A 16,441-nucleotide genomic window follows, 5' to 3' on the forward strand; every position below is an offset into this window, starting at 1 on the left:
AGAAGAATGACTGCTACTGCTGAACCCAGGACAGTTAGTTTGGTTTTTTTTATTCAAGTTCAGTACTGCCAGCAACATTTGTGGGATTGGTTTCATAAAGGGAGTTTGAACCCATTGATTTCTTATGGACGTTACTGTATCTCATAGGAGCAAACTAAAAAAAAAGAAAGATTCTATGCAGAAATATTTATCTATTGGTATTCATCTCTTAAAGCTGTCTGTACTCTGTGATAACATGACCTTTGTGTTTCCTATTGACCACCAGACTTGTATCCAATATAATACTGTATTTAAATATTAATGTATTGAAGCATATTACTGCACCATATGTTACATTTGTTGTTCCATTCTATCTTAACTTACACTAAAAGGTTTAGAATTGAAAAAAATGTGAACTATGTCCTTGAAAACTTGTAACTAGATCTTTATAAATATTACAAAAACAATAATTTTGCATCAGTATGGTGAACAAGTAGCAAAGTGCCTGAAGAATATAAATTGAATGTTCTCTAGAAGAATCTGTAAAGGTTAAAATTCATCATTCTGATAGGCTTTCTTTGGGAAAAAAACTGATGCAGCGAATACAAAATGCTATGATAATTTTGTGTTTCTCCTCAGTGTTATTTTTTTTCCTTGAAATACAGTATCTCCTCAATAATAAACACCTATTTCCATTCATCCTAGAACTAAAGATACCTACAGTGCTTGCCTTCACACGCAATTGGCAGGTTTTTTCGCTTTAAATAGAAACTTTCTATATGAATGAAGTGAACTCTTCTTCCATTTCAGGAGAGGCTGCAATCCGATAGGAAATACACTGTGACTTAGATCTTTTTAGGAAAAGATTTAACCTAGACATGGTATGAAGGCTGGTTGCTAAATACCACATTTACAGCCACAGTTTCCATAGTAATTTTCAGACTGTAGTAGGCTGGAGGCTAAACTAGAAAAATAGGCATAAATACAATTTATGCTAGGAATAAAAGCAGTACTTAGGAGAATCTGTTTGTCCCAGGCACTGCACCAATGCTGGTAACAGATAACTTTTTTTTTTTTTCTCAAATCTTACTGTCACTAAATGAAATAGAAAGTTAATGACATCTTTCCATAATCAGGAAATTGAATTACAGAGAAATTAAATGACTTTTTTTTGCAGTCATATAGGAAGACTGTCACAGAAAAGAATCCAAGTCTGTTGAGTTTCAATCCAAGATGGAAACTGGACTTCAGTTTTCCATCAAGTAACTTTATTCAAACTGCAGATTAACCGCCTGTGCTGATAGCCCATAGCAGCTGACTTTAATGTAAATCAGATATCAATTTGTGGACATTAGCCAACTCCAAGTTATATTCTTTCTTTCTACTATGTCAATACTTCTGCCCACAGAACACTCAGTACGATGCACTTTGTTAATTTTGGGTGTGAAAAAGGCTTTTAATTAACTTGATGATTTAAAATTTACTAGTATGATTAGTCTGTGGCAAAACAGGGTCCAGACTTGTACTTAGCATTGCTGGTAATCTGACTATCACTAGCTCAGACATTCCCAAACTTTCCCCATGAGATATTCTTTCCCCACCATGAGTGCCAGGCATCCTGTGATCCCCTGGAGAAAGCTCTGTGGCAGAGAGACCCGGTAGCTTAGCATAGAGCACCATTTAGGTAGGCTGAGAGAGGAGCTGCAGGTACATGCACTTTAGCACTGGTTAGGGACAGATTTTGTTTTCTCAATTCACCTTCAGACAGATGTGTGTCCCATGCTCAACTCTCTAAAAATCCACCACAAAAAGCACAATGACTGTGAGTGTGTGTTAGTGTGAAGTTCACCCCTAATCTTTACATGAGCTAAGAATTATTCCTGCTCCCTTTATAACTTTCTCTTTTTGTTTGGATTTTTTTTTTTTTTTTACCTTTTCTTCCTGCAGGCTATTCAGATAAAGATTTTCATTGTTGCTATTCCCACTTTACCCTGAATAAGTGGAGTGTATGAAAAAGAAAAATTCACAAAAGAATTACTCACAAACACTAATGCCACCATCGGACTTGAACTTAAAGCTATCACACAAGGACGCTGTTAACATTTATCCTCCTCTTTGTAAACTGACAAAATATAACTTGAAGTCTCAGAGCAGTTTCTTCTACAGCATTTCATTTTGATTGATGCCCTCTATTAATATCAGTGATGCTAGTTAGCTTTAAGACACCCCAAAGGATAGTCAACTAGTTAAAACTCCAAATGAACCTCACGCCAGCTGTTTAGCCCCTTGAAAGTTTTGCTGAGCATTGACAGAAGACCTTATCAATCATTACAGTTAAGTGCTTTCAGACTGTCCCTTCTAAGTGGAGTCAGTTGAAGTACCATCTGCTATTTTGTTTTTAAAACTCACTAGTCTCTTTCTCTAAGGCAGCTGTTTCAGTTTTGAAATTATGTTTCTTTTGCAAGAGTGATGGGCTGATGAAGAAAACTTTTTGGTTGAATAATCAGCAGTTTCTACGATGTGACATATTTTTTGCAATGCTCAAGGCCTTTTACAAATCAAAAGGAATCCAACTAAAACAGTAATTAATGACAAATGACTAGTCACATACGGCCCTATTTAATTAAAAAGTTTTAATCTTTGATTAAACCTCCTCACACATTCTTGTGACTGCAAACTGTTGTCTGAAAAGAGAAAGTAATTGGGTGCATAATCTATTGTGTCTTCTAACTGACACCTGCTAATTGTCTCAGCAACAAATGGCAACAATTTAATTTAGAAAGTTTAAAAGTGTAAGTGTATCTTAAATATTCAACAGATTTTTTTTTTTCTATGTTATGTATTCCTTTACTGCACTGGGAAGATCTTTCCTTGCATTTATCCAAGAATTTTCTATTTTCCAAGAATTTTTTCTATTGTTTTTCAAAAACATGCTTTACTATAGTAAACACAAAACACATGATTTATTGGTCATGTCTTTCCATGGTCAGTCTTTTAATGTGCAGTTAATCTTTTAAATGCTATTAACATTTTTTCCTAAATATTGATTAATCTGCACAGCAGCTATTGGAAGCAGGTTTCTATACCCATAGCTTACAGGAACAAAACCAGAAGGAATAAGCTGCAGAAATTACCTCCAGAGGAATTCTGACAAATTCAGAATTTCAGCTGGGGAAAAACTTCTGGCTATAACCACCTTCAGTGATATAGTGAAGGACCTCTCCCCTCTTCCTTATCCTTTTAGGATCTTAGCTTCAGCACTAGCAGTGTAAAGAAGACTGTGTCATGGTTTAAGCCCAGGCTGTAAATCAGAAAAACACAGCCTTCTCACTCACTCCCTACCTTTTTTCCCCTCCCTCCCCACTCCCGGGGGGATGGGGAGAAGAATCACAAGAATGTTAAGTCCCACACGTTGAGATAAGAACAGTCCAGTAACTAAGGTATAACACACACCACTACTGCTACCACCAGTAATAATAATGATAAGGGAAATAACAAGGGACGAGAATTCAATACCACCCGTTCATATGCAGCCTGATCGAGCAGTGAGCCAGCCCTTCTGGGTAATTCCCAGTTTACATCCTGGGAATGATGTGCTGTGGTATGGAATACCCCTTTGGCTAGTTTGGTCAGGTGTCCTGTCTCTGCTTCCTCCGGGCTTCCCCTCCTCCCTGGCAGAGCATGAGACTCAAAAAGTCCTTGGTCAGACCAAACATTTGAGCAGTAACTAAAAACATCGGTGTTATCAGCGCTGTTCCCAGGCCAAAAGTCAGAACCACAGCGCTGCACCAGCTACTAAGAAGGAGAAAAAATGACTGCTGCTACTGAACCCAGGACAGTCTGTTAAGGCAAGAATGCCACAGAGGAAATATGCTTCACCAGCTTCCACCCTTTCTTTTTCTTTTTTTTTGCTCATCTGTGCGGAGTCTAACTTTGTGATTTAGCAAAAATTATAGTCACCATTTTGTCTGTGTTTACTGCTCAGGTACTCTTGCTTACCAGATTTATGGCTAATCTACCAGATATATATGTATACATTTTTTTAATTATATATTTTTTTTTATCTTCTATGGCCTGATCACTTGTTTGCAGCTTTTCTGAACTAGAATTGTGACATTCTAAACATACTGGTACTCCCAGCTGAAATTCCCAACAAGTATCTTGTCTGCTTTACGTCTTATTTTACCAATATTTAAAAAAATGTTCTTTGGCATGTCAAATGAAGTATTCTCAGGGAAGAATACCACCACTGGTTTTGATAGCATATGTTTCAAAGCCATATATAGTCCTCCAAGCCAACTGGTAGGTGAAGTACATCTACAAATATTTTTTGTAATGATGGCTTCAGATACAGCTGACACTTCCAACCAAAACTACCTGCTTGGGCACAGCACAGTTATTTTCAACTTTCTTGCAACCCCAAGCACATCTGGACCCACCCCAGTATCTGGAACTGGTAAGCTGCCACTATAAAGGGACAGTCACAACCCCATGGTGGTTGTAAAGGTGTTTATGTCTGATGGTCCAATTGCCCAGGGTGTCTTCTAACCAAGCTCTACAGAGAATTTTAAGTCTACTGAACTGTATCTATCCTTTTTCATGTATAAATGTACAAAGAAAGAATGCAAACTACTTTCACAGTTTAACAGATGGAGAAACTAGCACAACAAAAAGAAATAACCTGTCCAAGATCACAGGGCCAATCAGCAGCAGTCAGCACAATAAACCCCTGTCACCTGATTTCCATATTGCTGCTCTACGTTCAAAGTGTGTCTACCAATACATGTGAATGTGTAGAGACAGATAAAGATATAGGTGATCTTGACAGCTTTGTGACTTTTACTACAGCAAGTTGCATGCAGCATACCCATAGAATAGTAAATTAACAAAACAAAAGCCTTGAATGCTTTTTTTTTTTTTTTAACATCATCAACTTCCAAATGTCCAAATTTCTGTTACTTGGCCAAATAATATTTTCTCCATCCACAGTATCTTCAAGTGTTCATCTTTATTTCCTCTGTTTCACACCTTCCTTATTTTTCATCAGCTGTGACCTCTCAGCCACTGTAACCTTCTTCCCTCTAATCTCCCTTCTCCAGTCCACTCCAAACACTGTGGACAAGGTTATCTTTCTTGTTCATCACTGATCATGTCAAGTCATGTTTCAGTCCCCCAGGTGGTTTTCCATCTCATTACACTACAAGGTCAAATTTCTCCTCTGCAATTTCAAGGCTTTGCAAGGATCTGCTTTAGCCTACGACTGGACCAAGTCCTTGCTCTTTCCTGGCTTAGATACAGTCCTGCCTACTGTGTGTATCCATACCTCATGCATGACTTCCTATTTCTATTCCCAAAACTGGTTTCACTGCCTAAAATATCCTCTCTGCTCTATCCTCCCCAACAACCCCATTTTCCTCTTTCAGGTCTCTTTATGCATTCTGTGTAAATTTGGTTATGTGTGCTTTGGGGCAAGGGTTTTGTTTTTGAAAACACAAGACGTTTGTAAAGTTGCAGGTATAACAATGACATTAAAGAAATAATAATTATGAAATTTACTTTGTTATCTTGTCGCACACTGTAAATAAACATACAAAGTAGCATTTAAATATACTTGGACTAAGTAAACAATAGAAATGTCTCCAATTCTCTTTTCCTCCAGATTTTTACCCAAGTAAAGGATAAAGAATAGTGGTTACTGTGTGTGAGTCAGATACACTTGACAAATTTAAATCCCTCACCAGATTATTGCCTTTCCTTTGAAGGCTGACCGCAACCAGCTGATACATATTTAAACCACAGCTTGGACTTTATCATAGGCTAAAGCATACTTTTGATTCTCATTAAGACAAGAATGCCAGGATGCCGTAAGCTCTGTGACTTTCTCAAAAGATGCTTAAGCCATAGTTAATTCTGAAATAAATATGCTGCCTTTCAACCAAACATATCCTGGGGCAAAAAGGCAGGTATACCTAAATCTGTAAAACAAAAAAATTAGGAAAGTGAATCATGGGAAGAAATCATAGGCAAGGTTTATATTGAGAAAAAATATTGGGGAAAAGTTTATAGTAAGAGTTTGATCTCTTTCCTCTCCCCCCCCCCCCCCCCCCCCCCCCAAAATCAAATAAAATGTTGGGAAAGTAAAATACCCACAGGCACAAGAGAACCTTTTATTCTTAGGATTTTCTTCAGGCAAGGGGCGTTTAAACTTGTTTATCATACAAATCTTTCCCATAATTGAGCTATTAGGCAATGAGATTCTATAATTTATTGACAGATAAATTAATGTCAGTAAATCTTTACCACTCAAGATATTATAGTATCAGAAGTATCTAAGGACAACTGCTTTCAGCTTTATTGACAGAAGTGGGAAATGTAAGCAAAAACTTGTAGCAGCAAATCAGTAACTCTAAGAAAATGTGGTGTGTGATCCATTTCTTTTAGCTTAGCTATGTGTCATGGTTTAAACCCAGTCAGGCAACTCGTTCACTCACTCCCCCCGCTTCTTTCCATCCCCCTACTCCCGGAGGGACAGAGAGGAGAATCAAAAAGAATGCAACTCCCACGGGTTGAGATAAGAACAGTTTAGTAACTAAGGTATAACACAAATCACTACTGCTACCACCAATAATAACAATGATAAAGGAAATAACAAGGGAAGAGAATACATCAACTCATCACCAGCCAACCGATAACTTGGCCCCCCAGCCCGACCAAGCTCTGATTGATACCTCCTCCAACCCCGCAGTCTCCCAGCCCTTCCAGCTAACTCCCAGTTACCTCCTGGTCATGATGTGCTGTGGTATGGAATACCTCTTTGGTCAGTTTGGGTCAGGTGTCCTGTCTCTGCTTCCTCCCAGCTTCCCCTCCTCCCTGGCAGAGCATGAGGCTCACAAAGTCCTTGGCCAAACCAAAACATTGCTATCAGCTCTGTTCCCAGGCCGAAAGTCAAAACACAGCACTGCACCAGCTACCAAGAAGGAGAAACATGACTGCTACTGCTGAACCCAGGACACTATGAAAAGGATTAACAGAAGAAATAACAATAAAAAAAAAAAAAAAGCCTTGCCACACAAGATTTGCATCTTGATATGTAATTACCTTGATTAATTAGCAGTAAGCTTCTTAAACTGTAACATGTAGATGAGTTAAGTGAGAAAAAAAATCCACTAAAAATTTCTGCATCTGATGTTACTGTGGAAAAAGTCCCTTTCCCCAATTTATCAAAGTAAACGAAACAGCAAAAAAGATAAAAATATGCCATTGTAAAGTGATGTAGAAATTAATCTGCTTGAGAGCTCAACATGTTATGACGATCACTACCTGCCTACATTCAAACATGCTTTCACATAATCTGTGACATACATCCACACATTTGGAGATGTAGACTAGAATGCATGCCAACTCTTCATCTATCTGGTCTAACAATGTTGATAGCAGTTTGCTTATTATTCTTTTTTGAAATATGGCAACAATGCTAGAAACATTGACATCAACAATTAAAACACATCTTGTTAAATTCAATCATGCTTCTTTAATGTAAAGTATGGTTGCACTGGTCCTAGTAAAAATATACCAGAGACTCCCCTCTTTGTGGTGCTACTGAGTCAGTGCTAATAATAAGTCTAAGTATCTTGAAGTGTCTTATTAAAAAAAAAAATAAAAAAATCCACTAAAATAGATTACTTTTTTTTTTTCTGTGTGTTTCTGAACCAAATTAGAGCAACATTTTAGTGTGGCAGGAAGTATATTTACATATTTAATTTTAAATAACTTACATTAACTTTTGCTGGGGTAGTTTTACTTTGGGTGGTATGGTAGAAATCTTATAAATTATTGGTTGCAAACTAAATAATTGTTGTTCTTCCCTATATTAAAATTAAATATATTCAGTGTAATAGTCTGTGCTTTTGCTGCCATGGCAATCAGTGGCAAAATGCTATCTGATTTCAGAATTATAGAACAGTTAGGGTTGGAAAGGACCTTAAGATCATATAGTTCCAGTCCCCCTGCCATGGGCAAGGACACCTCACCCTAGACCAATATTCAAAATAATTGTCCTGATACATTACAAATGTTAGCTGCGTCACTGTTAGTCTTGACACCCACTATTTACCGTACAGAAGGGAAAAAGCACATTTTTATCAGCTTTTGCTTCCTAATTAATTGCATAAATATGCTTAATACCAGAAAAGGCCTGTTAAACCCAATGAGAATTTGTTCTTCTATTCAGTAAGGTAAGAGTTAGGCCTTGGTTATAATATAGCTGATTATGAAGTGATTTAATAATTTTAAATTCATGCTAGTCATACACAACAGAAAGTCCTCCAAAGTATTAGTGTTTGTCTAACTCTGTTTTTTGAACCATTTTTTGTTTCCTTTATGCATCAGGTGTGAACACTATTGTAGATTTTCTTTTCGGTTCACTGACTGAAAGAAGAACATGCATATTAGAACATGCCAGAGAACATCCACAGCTTCAACTCTAAATGATCATGCTGAAAGATTTTCACCAAACAGAATTAAGAGATTAAATATTAATCTGCAAATGAGCTTTAGTTCCTCAGTAAAAGTGATACACCTTATGTAGGTGGACGTTTAGGGTCGTATTGATGGGTCTGCCAGATGTAACTTTGTAATAAGTCTTATTTTAAACTTTTTGAGATAGACAGCATAGGTCTCTTTGAGGTTTTTCAAAATCCTCCTGTGAATTTTTACAATTTTTCTTTTATTTACTTACTGTAGGATAACTGGCTTTGCAGTTTTGGGCCTAATTCCCAGGGTACTGTAACCAGTTTTTTGAGACAATTGCTGTTTACTACAAGGCAACGAACAGTGGCGCCTGTTTGTGACTTCTTTCCCATAAAGTCATTATACAAAAGAGCTTGCTATACGAAACGTGGAAGAATAATCATAAGATAAAACTTAGAATTCTCCTCACTCATTGGTTAAAAAAAAAACCAAACAAAAAAATTACAAAGAAAGTTGTCATTCAAAGCTCATTAATTAATTAAATGTATTTCTCTATAACTCCAGTTTCTTGGGGACTTCTTCGTTTTTTTGCATGACACAGGCCAAATGGTAACAAGATGATCATGTAGGTGAAGGCTTAAATCTGGCTGTGCTTTGATAAGCCTTTACTAGTTAAATTCAACAAGTAGGTACTTGGTAAAGTTATACATGACAGCAGAATCAAGATTACAGCCATAATACCTTAGAGACAATTTATGCCTGCTGAAGATGTGAATGCTATACTAACATTACTACAGCCTTTAAAGATCAGAGACAATGATCAGGAACTCCACATTTTCTTAGAGAAGAAAATAGCAAAGCAATTTCAAATGCACTTCTTCAGCAGTTTTCTATATGATTACGTCTTGTAATAAGAACTCAATAATGTCTGAATTCAGTCATTTTGGTGACCTAATGTATTTCACACAGCTTAGGTCCCTGACACCACATATTAGCAGTGATTTTATCTTTCTTTTGGTCATATGTGGTATTCTCCAATATATAGGTTTTGACAGACATTCATCATTGTCCTATGAGAACATCTAATATTAGTGTAGCAAGCAGTACAAATTAATCTATTCTAATTTTGTTCTGCCTTCCTTGCTTCAAAGAGAAAAGTGTGAGCTGTTTTATCTTAATAAATTAAAATTACCTAGGTACAAATTTTGCTATATACTTCCATTAAAGCAAGCTAAGTAAAGAGAAAAGCCTTGCATCTAAACTGGAAACTTGCTGAGGTGTAAAATGGTCATTGTTTCTCATGGAGTTTCATTCCACTGTATCAGGTCTGCCTGCCAAAAGTGTCAGGTCCTTCTCTGGATAAACTATATTTATGACAGACTGTTCTACCGGGATAAAAACGCGAAATAGTCAACCACAGTGTCAACCACAGTCTTCACAAAGGACTTGGCATTTTTGATACCCTAAATCATTAAGCACCTTCAGATAAGGGTGAGATATTGAACTGGACTGATACACCTTGAGATAAGCTTTGTGCTCTCACACATCAGGTGGCAGCCAGTGTTATGGAGTTCACTGCAGCACCCTACCAGCTGGAGTTTCCCATGCAATAAGGGTGTATGGCCTCGCCATTACAGAAATGAGGATGTAACTGACAATGGGTCATCATTCGTCATAAAGAAATGGCATGTTCTCATGCCCAGAGATGTTTACATGCCCTTAATTTGTAATGTAAATTAAGTAGTTATTTTAAAAATTAATTTTACTTCTTCTGTAAAACTAAATAGCAGCCCTTCAAAAAACATTTAATTGAGGTTTAATAGGAGTTACCACACATCAAACAGGAACTAGTTATTAAGAGACAGAGAAGTAAAAAAAAAGGGCAAAAATAAATTCTATATTCCCTACATCTGAATAAATATATTTAAAATAGCTATCCTGTTTTAGTAATTTAACTGACTCATTAGATCCAAATTAAACACCTGTAGTGTAATCTAAATCTTTATTTAAAATATTACCCATCTAAATACACTGCATTTCCCTTTACACACTGCAGTGGACACATATAGTGAAACAGGTAAATGGCAGAAATTAGCCATTTATATGTTAATGACTGTACACATTAAATAAAAACTGTCCACAACATATATTTTGTAGTGATTTATTTGCAATTCAGGTGTTATCTCTAACAATTCATGATATTATTATGAAACACATAATTGTAGCCATTCATTTACGTTAATTTATTGACGCTATAAGTTCCTCAGGGCAGCAGCCATGAATACACTTTCTTGTATAAAACTGAAAAATATTTTGGTATCTAAGAGATAAAAATTAACAATAGAAATACTAATAAGGATTTATATCTGCATGGATTTTTTTTTCCTGTTTCTCTTTCTTTCTTCATTTTTTTTTTTTTACGTAGGTAATCCAACAGTATCTGCTTTTTAAACAAGATTTTCAGAGTAACAAGTGATTTTATGTACTTACTAGTAAGATTACACGACCTAATTTCCAGGACATGGATACTTTGCAATTTTAAAAATTCAAGCCTCTTTAAAATGTCTTTCCTAAAGATAGATAAATTCACTGGGCATTTTCAGTGGTCTTGAGGATACCATACTTCATATCTTAATTTAAGGATCTGGTTTTTGTTTTTGCAGCAGGTTATAGGATTTTTTAAATATTAATTTTGTACCTTGGTTATTACATTTGGTTCTGGCTTTTTTATAGCAGTGGGTTCTGGCTAATAACTTATGACAAGACTGTAAGACAACCATTTGCCTGCAGAAAGGGGGATGCATAGCAGCGCCATCCCAGGAGCAAACAAAGAAGGGAATTATGACTAGAAACATAATTCCTCTCTTGCTTGCCCCTGGCTTTAAGGGGGACACAAACTCCTACTGCTCTATGCTGGCAGCCAACTGTCAGGTCAGTTTATCTCAGATGATCATTGTTATGAGGGGATAAAGCCAAAGCCCTGCATGTCCCTGAGCGCTGGCTATCAATGCCCCACCAGGACAGGGATGGGTGGCCCCTAGCAGGCTGCTGTCATCACTCTCCATCTTTTGCTGTGATCTGCAGTCCCACTAGCCCATGCCAGGAAGGAAGCCCTCAAGTCTTCCTTATTCTCCTGCACACTGGGGATAAAAGCATTTGACAACCCTACTCTGAGATTACACCACTGAAACCAGTATTGAGGCCTCAGTTTGGTAGGCAAACAAGGTGAAGCAATCACCTGCTACCCTGTTATCCAGTTGCAGCTATACTGGACACATCTGGCAAAGAACATTCTGTAATTCCTGTGAGCACTTGAAAACTTGTCAGTTGGGACCCTTCCTGGATCCTAGTTCCCTATCAGAAAATGAAAAGGAACTTAATACAAAAAAAAAAAAAAAAAAAAAAAGGTTGTGTTGCATCTACAGACATGTCAAACTTTGAAAACCTCGTGCTCTAGACAGCCTTGCTACTAATTGGTATGTTTTTCTTTAAAAGTGAAGATTCTAACCTTTTACTTGACAGATATGTGGGTAAAATGCCACATAACATTTTGAAAGCTTATCTATAGTCTGCTGTTTACGAGTCTTGTTTATGTTGGAGCTCACACAGGAGTATACAAATGAAAAGGGTTAGCAGGTACAAAACTGAATGGTTGGATTAAAATAGACATATAAACTAGCAAAAAGGTTTTCTACTACAGAAAGTCTAAAGATGCTGCTTCCTTTTAAAAGGCAACCATAAATGTGTGCCACTTGACTCAACAGATTTTTTTTTATTATTATTGTGTCCCTAGACTTTCAGGGTGGAAAGTAGAGACAGTTTCATTATCTGTTGTGTTGCTTTGGTGGGGAGGTTTTTCATTCTTTCTAATCTTACAAAATTGCAGCTAGGCGAGAGTAAATGGGATTCCATTTCTCTTCGAGATTTACCAACAGAATTGTTTACAGTGTTGCAATCAGTCATGTTTCAAGTAGAGCTGCTAACTGCATAAGTGAATAAGCGAATACTTTGGAAACAAAAGGGTTGCATAACAAGCAAATTTAGCTTGTAGAATCTTTAGTATGCAACGTATAAGAAATTTTATAAACCCTAGGGAGGGTTTGCAATCTTGACAGTGGATGCAAAATGCTAAGTTAGAAAAACTGAAACTAAAGTGACAAAAATATGGAAATAACTGAAAATCAGAAAACTGGCTTAATTCCTTTTTTTTTTTTTTTGTTATTTTGGGGTTTGTTTCCAATAGAAAATTTATCTCCTGCAAATTTATACACACAGATTACTATGCACTTATACTCCAGTCGTATTCTCTTCAGTAAACTAAACACTGCACTTGGAAAATAGAAGTTTCAAAGACCATGATATCTTCATCCCACTTGGGGAGTAACTGTAAGAACAATGGTGGAGGTGAATTTCTTCAGCTCAGGAATTCGTAGTATTTTACAGCTAAATTCTTTTGAAGTCTTCCTCAATCCTCTGTTTCCTGGCTCTACTTCAAGGTGCAGCACCAGCTCTGAATTTCCACTGAGACATTGGCCTTGTTTTCATAAGCAAATTGCTGACCTGTCTGACTGATGTTACAACCTTCTAACTCTAGATTGGTGCCTTGAGAGGAAGAAGTGATGCACTGAACACTACCACAATTCCTTGGCTACTGCCAGTAAATAGTAGCTCTGGCACAATTGTAATACAGAAATACTAGAAAAGAGTGAACAATAAAAACTTACCATTCCATAAAAAGCAATACCCTAATGATTAAAATTTGGGAAAATGCTTTGTATAAGTGACTCAAACCTTCTGCAGCTTGAGGGTGTGAAATGTGGGAAGCCTGTGATTTTCCAGTTAAAAAATGTATTGGTTCTGCTGCGCTAGCTAGAGATTCAACTTGACTCAAGTACAATATTATCATGATCTCAATAATATTGTAACTTAGAAGATGCAGTTATTTTCTCCTTAAAGGAAGTCCAGTGACATGTTATACTGAGATTTCTGTGAATTAATAATGATTATTACTATTTCTTAATGTTATTAGGGTCATTCCTACATAAAGAAACGTGACATATCTGCAGCTTCTTCAGACTCTGTTGCATCAGTAATCTTGTGTTTGCCTTTTTGTTCAGTTGTTTTTTTAATGAAGAGAAGGAAAAAGATTAACTCCACACTTAACCTTACTGACCATAACCTTAAAATCTACTTGATAGAGAATCTTTCTTACAGATGTAAGAAAGCACATGCTTTTGCCCTTAATGTGCTCTCATGAAATACATTTGTCAAGACTTTTGTCAGGCCCACCATTTTCTTTGACCTTTAATATCATCAGCTATGATCTTCTTGAAATGTGACTTTAATTTTGGTTTTTCCAACTTTGTCCTCTATCAGTACTCTGCCAGTACTTCTGTCTGCACAATGCATGTCACTGGCCAGGTCTTTGACCTGGATCTGTTTCTACCTTTTCCTTAAAGTGAGCGCTACCAGCTTTCCCAGAAAAGTTTTAAACCCCAAAGATCAGATTATACTCTAAAACAAGGCTTCATTAAACACCCAAAGTGAGACAGAATAGAATAGGTGTAGGTGAACATCCCCGGCTCACTCTGCTGTGGGATGGCAGGTCTGCTTGTTCCTGTATGGTATCAGCCTAGCAGCTCTGCAGGTTTGCAGAGGATTGCAGACCCCTTCTCAAGCCCAAGGGAACATTTTCTTTCTTTCCCATTTGAGACTTTAACAGCAGTTCTTTTCCCTGCTTTTCTCAGAGCTTTATGGAGTGTCTGCTCCCTCTTGTCTTTTGTTTTTTCTTCTCTTCCCTCCTTTTTTATCCCGTGCTTCTGTAAGTTTCTTCACTTTTGCATTCCTAGGGAAGACAAAATCTTCCCCCTTTCCAGAGTGCAAACTAACCCAGAGAGGAAGAAGACATACACCTCTCCTGCCACATAATCTTTAAAGGGCATAGGAGACATTAACTTACAATAACTGTAGACAAACTAAACACCATCTACTAAACCAAGTATTTAATAAATTTCAATGTTGTTTGTAAATTCTTAAATAAATATAAAATTCATCATAATAATATAGGGTATATGTGCTCTAATCTTTAACAAACTTGTCACAAATAATCCAGAAAACAGATTTTAATCACTAAAGTACATCATCATTCAGCGAAACAAAACATATTACTGATCTTTGTAAGGTTTAAGCAGGAAAATTAAAATTGCCAGGTTTAAGAAAAATCCATATAATATTTGCTTCAGAAAAGTTTCTTAATGTTTCAGAGAATATCCTTTATTTAAAAATTAAAATAGTTTCTATTCTATGTTGCAAAATCTAATGTTTATAGTCACACAGTATATTTCCATATCACTAGTAATATCAGCCATAATATGCCAGCCATATCATATGATCATATTACTGTGCCACAGCTTACCTCCAGATTTAGGGTCATGGTATAATTAAATAGCTAAAATGTTTAATGTATGTTTTTAAAGGAGGCTATGTAAGCTAACATGCAGCCCCCTTGACCATTACCCAAGAGGCTCACTGTCCTTCTGTCATTCTGCCCAGTAACTTTGTGACCCAATGGACAATTTCAATCAAATTTGCAAGTGGGATAGATATTTCAAAGGTGATTAGAGTTTGAATTTTATTACAGTGGTGGGTATGTGTAGGAGATAAAATTGATACCTTAAATGAGAGAAGGAAAAGTAGATGTTGTACCTTTCTAGGCGGCTGCTGTCTGGCCCTCTCAGCCAGCCTCTCACATATGTAGGGTGAACATCACTGGAGGAAGCTGGTAGTAGTGGCTGTGGGAAAATTAAAGGCACACCTGTAGGAAACTGGTTTTCATTAGATTGCAATAAATTGCCTTTTTTTTTCTTTTAGTTTTTTTTTTTTTTTGAATAATTAATGAAACTTCTACTTAGTCTGTTTGAAGCATGCTGGGTTTGATCTCAGTGTATCCTGTTTTCATTAAAATGACTTTTAAAAAAGTCATGTTTCTGTATTCTGTGCTAAACAGTCATTAGATAACATGCCTGAAAAGAGGCATGAGAATCCAAGTCCTAAGCCACTTATCTGTGACCTAACAAGTCTCTCCTCCTGTAAGCCTCATGTGTGTGTTCATTTGTTTGTTTCCCAAATGACATAGGTAAAACTGCAAATGAAATACTTCCCAGTTAGATAGAAGCTGTAGGTATCAATTCTTTCAGTGACAATCCCGGGCTTAGCTCCCACTTGCTAATTCCCTTTCCTTGAAGTCTTTTTAAATAGCTCTATGTCCCCCTCCACCACCCTTTTCCTATTTCTCTCTCCTCTTGGCCCCACCTCTCAATTAGTCTACTAACATCACTGGCAGACACCTACCCTCTCCTGCTTATACCTACTGCACTATTATCTCATATTCCCTTTCTCAGCAACAATCCCCTCTTCTACATGTCTTGCTAGCGTGGACGCACAATTACATTGACATAAAACTTCTTACACACAAAGCAATAAAAGTAATTTTATCTATTGTTCTGTTGCTACTTTGAAACAATACTACTAAACAGAAGAAATGTCCTTTTAATCTATGTGAGTTGTGCTACTTTGCTATTATGGGATGAATCAAAACAGTGGAAAGGTTTCTATTGATTTCATTGAGTTTTTGGACAGTACTTATCATACCTTTGTCTAGATGCTATATAATTTCTATTTTTAATTGTCATTTTAACTGATTTTTATACTACTGAAAAAAGTAAAGCTTGCCATGCCATTATTTCTTGATCACCCTTTTAGTCTTTCTAAAAGACAAACATATTTTGTGCCTTTTAATCTTCATACAGAGTAACTGATCTTAATGGCTGCATATTTTTAACAGTTCATTTAGCTCATTTTCAGATTCTGTAAGAACCCTTGATGACTACCATTAGTTAGATGCTTTTTGCTTTTTAAGGATCTCACTATTGACACATGAGTACACACCCACATATCATCTTTGTTACTAAAAAAAAAATTTGACCTGAGGAAA

Source organism: Pezoporus occidentalis, unplaced genomic scaffold (assembly GCF_034315485.1).
Source record: "Pezoporus occidentalis ecotype Australia unplaced genomic scaffold, CSIRO_AGI_Poc_V1 ctg5, whole genome shotgun sequence".
NCBI classification, from domain to species: domain Eukaryota; kingdom Metazoa; phylum Chordata; class Aves; order Psittaciformes; family Psittacidae; genus Pezoporus; species Pezoporus occidentalis.